Source organism: Sinocyclocheilus rhinocerous, unplaced genomic scaffold, assembly GCF_001515625.1.
Source record: "Sinocyclocheilus rhinocerous isolate Xijiao unplaced genomic scaffold, SAMN03320098_v1.1 scaffold2921, whole genome shotgun sequence".
Lineage (NCBI taxonomy): Eukaryota > Metazoa > Chordata > Actinopteri > Cypriniformes > Cyprinidae > Sinocyclocheilus > Sinocyclocheilus rhinocerous.
Genome location: NW_015655581.1, coordinates 373,528 through 380,238, shown reverse-complemented (window position 1 = coordinate 380,238; position 6,711 = coordinate 373,528). Strand labels below are relative to the sequence as shown.

Here is a 6,711-nt window from a genome sequence, read left to right as displayed (position 1 = left end):
TATACTGACCTCATGATATATATGATAATTTTTTTATCATTTATATCATGAGGTCAGTATAAGTGCAGTACTATTGGCAACACCGCAGTAAAAATCCAGGGCATTTTAACAACACCACTGCAATGGGCTAGCTAGTAACTGCCTAGCAACACCATAGCAACCACTTGGCAACATTCTAGCAAGGCCCTAGCAAACACATAGCAACACACTAAAAAACATTCCACAAATCTTAACAACTACATGGTAGCCTCATAGCAACAAACCTAAACATGTAAAACTAGTTTAATTGAGAATTGAGTGTTCTCTGCCGTATCTGTTTCTGATGTTTATTTATTATGCATGAGCTCAGAAATGCAACGGATATGAAAACCTGACATTACTCATGTTGGCTGTTGTAATATCTGCGTATGATCACGAGCAGTTATGAACACATGCTCGAATCGTGATTGGATGTGATTAACTCTGCTTTGATCAGCTACAGTCTCGCTCTTCCTTCCTTCACATCCGCTGCAGTTCAGCGGGAGAGATTTGCTCTCTTTGATTTCTCTGGGATCAGGGTGAGATGTTGGTGTTGAAAAGCTTTTAGCAGCCCGTCTCCCTGAAGAACACAGAGCTCATCATGGACCCGCGGCTGACAGACGGGCCGCGTGTGAAGAGTGTGAGATCTCCTGTCTCAGGAGCTGAAGACTTCGAGACGAGCAACTGACAGACACACCGCCAAAGAGAAAAAACACTCACAATCAGTCCTGTTTTACAGTTAAAACATCAAAACATTTGCAAGAGAAGCAAAATAGTGCCTGATAATAAATTATTTTTCATGCTCTATTGGCAAACTTCATTTTTCTCGTTTCATCAATTTCTCCAGATTTGGAGAATTGTAGCATTGCATCAGTGTCTCAGCAATGGATGCTCTGCAGTGAATGGGTGCCGTCAGAATGAGAGTCCAAACAGCTGATAAAAACATCACAATAATCCACAAGTAATCCACAGCACTCCAGTCCATCAGTTAACATCTGGAGAAGACAAAAGCTGAAACAAATCCAGCATCAAGATTAACAAATATGAAATTAAACAATTATTACAACAACACGCTGATGACAGTAAATCCAGAGCTTCAGTCTGTATTACTGACTTGCTGTATGTGAATCTCCAGCAATTACAGATTAAGCCTCATTCAGTCCCTCGGTGACCAATAAACCTGATCGGTTTGTATTTGCACACAAATAAAATCAGTCTCCAGAGGCGTGTGGCTGCCGTTTTCTCCGGGGACAGGAGACTTGTCAGTCAATAAATGGGAAAACAGATATTTTCTTGTAAATTAAAAAAGTAATGCGTTACTTTACTAGTTACTTGAAAAAAGTAATCTGATTACGTAACTCGCGTTACTTGTAATGCGTTACCCCCAACACTGAGGATTCATTAAGCTGTGTGTTTGAGGAGACGCAGACCTTTGCTGAAAGATGTACGAGCTCCTTTATTAAGCTATTTTACGTGTTTGTGCAGTTCTGATCAGCAGGAGCTCTGTTTTGCACTAATTAACAGGAACCATGCAAGATCACTGTAGCTTGTTCAGGAAAAGCAACATAGAACTAACAATTCAGGCATACATTTCCAGAACAGAGAGTGCGTGAATGAAACAGACTTCCAGCATGCAAAATATTAGAAAGGCATGCTTGATTCTGATTTTGTAAATTAATTTGAAATGTTTTAGTTTTTCAGTCATACTAATTAATCACTGTCAACCTTTGATTTGGGAGATTAAATATCTAATATTAGAATTACACCAATAGATTTACAATATAATTTTAAATTAATCCAAAATTTGTTAAGTTTTACTTTTATTTTATATTTTTTCAAATAAATATTTTGCAATATTTTATATATTTATATATTTTAGTTAACTAGAATTAAAAAAAAAAAATTTGACATGAGATACTATCATAGTATCGAATCAGAACAAATGTTTTAGACAGACACAAACTAACTAACAAAACAACACAAAACATTACAGAATTGATCAAATCCATTGATTTCCCTCCAAAATGATGTCACTTCCTGGAGGATGGTGTCATTAAGCAATTGGCTTTTGTTAGTTAAAAGGATTTTAACAAAAAATTAACAGGATGGAAAGTGATTTTGTGAAAACCTATTAACTAATTATCAATTACAACAATATGAAACAATGAAACAATGAAATTCCAGGTATCCAGAAATACCTGGAATATTTCTAAATAAATGGCCAGTTTTTCACGTTAGAAGTTGCAGAAGTGCAGCAGAGAGATGTGACAAAAACAAACATCCAGTAAAACAAAGTAGAGAAATTATTTAAAATTCATGCCAAAAAATAACAATGGTGATTTCCAACATGCACAACATTTTTCATAACAGTTTTAACTGTGTGTGTTTGACATGTTTTTTTTTACGTCTCTCTAACTCTCTCTCATGTTCATTGGTCTCTAACTCAGCATTCTGTTATCCACAGAGACAGGTTTTGCTGAGTTCAGTTTAATTACGGTTGGCCTAATTGAGTTGCCATTCTCTTAAGGGTAATAACAGGTCATGAGCAGTTTTCTCTCGGGTGCTGCATTGCATCTTCAGACGGCAGCAAAAACACTTATTTAGACAGTCAGCAGAAACGTGCCGTGGATTCTGGGATTGGCTCATTGTTTATTAACGCTGGCCAAATGAACCACTGGAGTATAACTGCAGAGACTGTCAAAAACACTTTCATATGCTTTATTGGATTTTAAAGCACTTATAAATAGCATGCATAATAGAGAGAACTGGTGCAAAACTACAATGCGATTCATAAAGATGGAGCTTTTTATCTCACAATTCTGACTTTTTTTGCAATTGTGAGTTTATATCTGACTCTTTCTTTAAAATTGTGACCGTATATCTTGTGATTCTGAGTTTATATCTCACAATTCTGACTTTTTTTTAGAATTGCAAAAAAAAATATATATATATTTTTTTTTTGTGTGAAATTGTGAGTTTATATCTTGCAATTCTGAGTTTATAACTCGCAATTCTGACTTTTTTAAAAACTGTTTATATCTTGCAATTCTGACATTTTTTGGAATTGCAAGTTTATATCTCACAATTCCTACTTTTTAAAAAAAAATTGCAAGTATACCTCTCGCAATTTGAAGTTTGTATCTTGCAATTTTGACTTGCAAGTTTAGAATTGCAAGTTTATATTTCACAATTCTTAGTTTATATCTTGCAGTTCTGACTTTTTTAGAATTGCAAGTTTATATCTCACAATTTAGAGTTTATATCTCGCAATTCTTGATTTTTTTTTGTAGAATTGAGATCTTTTTCTTAGTTTATATCTTGCAACGTTGACTTTTTTAGAATTGCAAGTTTATATCTCACAATTTTGAGTTTATATCTCGCAATTATCTATTTTTTTGTAGAATTTAGTTTTTTTCTTAGTTTATGTCTTGCAATGTTGAATTTGCAAGTTTATATCTCTCAATTCTTAGTTTATATCTTGCAATTCTGAGTTTATTTCACAAAATTTTTTCAGAACTGCAAGAAAAAGTCAGAATTATGAGATAAAAAGTTGCAATTACAAATATTTTATGTATGCTTTATGTAATATATTATGTATATTTTATGTAATATTTTTTTATTCCATGTTGGAATCAAGCTTCCATAAACTAATGTAGTTAACCCCTTAACTGTCACCCCCCATTTTTTAAAATAGGCATGCAGGTGCACTATCCAAACTTAAATTGTTGTAATTTATGAACACTTTGGAATACAGACATAAGGTTGGTCTCTTTTTAAAGAAGAAAATCAGCAGATTATCGCAAAAGTTTAGAATTTTTTTTTTTTTAAAGAATTAAAGTATCAAAAAGTTATGGTAGTTTAAATTCCCAAGTACATGCATGCTTTGTAACCAGCAACCAATGAAATAAAGCAAAGCATGCATATTTAAAAAAAAATCACTTCATTAAATCAGACATACTCCATGAATGAGTCAAGCGTGAACAGACACACGCTAATTAAATCGATTCGAGGGTTGATTTCATTATCCTCCGCCCTCAGTGTGAGTTCTTAAAACTTTTTCATGAAGGGTAACAATCAGCGTTTGGTTTTGAGTCTTGTGTGTGTGTGTGTGTGTGTGTGTGTGTGTATGAGTATAATGGAGATTGGGGTTAGTTGGGGAAGTTACACACAAGGGATACATCTGGTTACCATATGAAATTTATTATGTAGATCTGGTTTGCCTGTTTCAAACATTTAATTAAGATGGTGATACTTATACAGGGTTTGTTGATGAACCAGTAAGAGTAATTTAATTAAATGACAAGCAAATGTAATAAAATAAGAAGAGATGCAAATGAAAGTTTTATGTTAATTGCATTTTTACAATTTTGTCAATAAAATGAAATATGCAAGAAATATGTTGGAATTTTTGTGAAAAAAGTATTTTTTTAGAATCTGTTGGAAAATGTGACATAAAAAATGTAACATCTGGTGTATGTTACAACTGATAATCAAAGACATATGACAGACAGCAGGTCCAGGACACTCTTGAAAAAGAGATTTTTAATTTCAATGAGTTTCTTCCTGGTTAAATAAAGGTAAAGAAGAAGAAGAAGAAGAAGAAGACAGCAGGTCTTATTCACTAATAAGGAATAATTCATGTGGATCATTTGTATTTATTCACACAGGAGAACTTCCCGCTTAATTCACAATTTGCTCTTATTCTCGTTATAATGAAAATGTAATTGTAGTGTTCTAAATGAGCATGTGTAGCAGAGTATGAGATCTTTGTGTCAGTGGTTTCAGGTGTTCCTACGTTTTTTCATAAATTTAGAATACATTTTAGTACGAAAGTTAATTCATGCACAGATTTTATGCACAAATCCATGCATATGCACGGTTAAGGCCCAGATATACTTCTACAGAAAAAGAAAAACGAACTGGTGTGAAGTCATTTAATTAAAATAAGTGCCAAATAAGGCCAAAATGACGTTTGTTTGGAATTTTCGTTTCAGGATTCCAAAACAGTTCTGCAAAGCGAACTTTATGCAAAAGTTTGCTCTGGCTGGTAAACACTGAACTACCACTGGTCCGTGGCGATTACATAATAGGTGGGTGTGGCTCAGAGGCTCTGCCTTCTTTGAGGTGGAAATCTTCTTCGGTTCATTTCTTCTGTCCGGTCCATCGAGTTCAAACGCTTGTAAACCATGAACACACTGAAGAGCCACTTTATAGTAGAAACTGAAGTTGTAAATAATTGAAAGCCCCTTAGCGAAGAACGAAAAAGAACTTTGCGTGAGTATATCGGATTTTTTAGTGAATGAGTGAAAGTGAAAGAATTTTAGTGAAAGTGCCTCTTCTTGATCTTGCAAATCCATTCTGCTAACATGACACTTTTTTGTGCAAGCAAGTCTCCCTCATCACCTGCAGACCATGGTGTCGCTGGGTTTTCCGGGTCCTCCATACAGTATTCAGCCGTCTGGGGTGTGAGAAGACAGTCCTCCCTGCTCAAAGTTGCAGCCGGTAGAAAATGTTTTTCGGTAGAAACTGCTAAAGGCACTCTTGAGGGATCGTTGTGGACCTTCCAATAGCTCTGGGCCCCCAATACTCAATGTCACTTTTTCCCTCACTAGCGATGCCTCAACCTGCAAATAATGCACATTTATATATGCTATGTTCTCACATAACTCAAAGTAGACAAAGTAGAGAGAACAAAGTAGAGTGAACAGCATAACAAAATCATTTAAGTCAACAAAATCTACAGACTTGAAAATTATATTTATGAAAGTATACAATATGCTATATATCTTATTTTGAGCATTTTGTGCTTAAATTTTATTTAATTTCTGCATATTTAAAAAAAAAAAAACTGTTGAACCTTGTTTTGTTCATTACGATTAGATTGTTCACTTAATCTATATTGGTGTAATCAGATTCATAATCGGAACCTTTAATGGAATATTTTGAGACAAAGCAGAGCCAGAGGTCAGTCAATAAAATATTAATGTAATTAATGAATTAATAAACTATTAATTAATAAAAAATGAATATTAATCAATGAATCTGAGTGTTCCCTTTCAGTCGGTCACTCCAAGTCACGTCGGTGACCGACGAATTGGGATCTCGCTTAGAGAGACCAATCCACTTCGAGGTAAACTAAACGAGCCAATGCACATTGGCATGCGATGATTGCATCCAGCTGCCGCTGATCACAGCGTGAGCATAAAAAGGCAGCTGGTGCAATGCATACCAGCTTTTTGCTTCAGAGCAGAGCGACAACATCGTTCTGCTCCTACCAAACTGCTTCGTGTGTGATGAGTCTAGCGCGCTCTCGGGAGCTTTTTGTGTTGGCGGACGGCGCTTCAGCGGTGGTCGTTTCTGTGTCGAGTGGGTTGCGCACTTCAGGCTGCACTACCCCCCTGTCGTGCTGCAGAAGGCCGTTTCCCCTGTGCGTCTCAGCACGTAAAAGAGCATTTCCCTAAAAGAGCCAATTTCTCTACAAGAGTACAATAAGCGGGTGTGTCTTTGTAAAGACGACGGATCATCTTTTTAAAGATGTCGTTTCACCCGTGCGTTTCTGGATGCGGTCGTTACCTGGCACCGGGTGATGGTCACGATCGCTGCCTCACGTGTCTGGGCATTAAACACGCTGGTGTGGCGTTCGTGGATGAGTCATGTTCCCATTGCGGGAAGATGACCATCTCGGAGCTGCGG

General features: G+C 35.9%; 1 pseudogene; it reads right to left on the bottom strand.

The window, feature by feature from the left end:
- Positions 1 to 5,313: 5,313 nt before the first annotated feature.
- The window catches only part of LOC107718691 (sialoadhesin-like), a 6,958-nt pseudogene continuing 5,560 nt past the window's right edge, over positions 5,314 to 6,711 (bottom strand).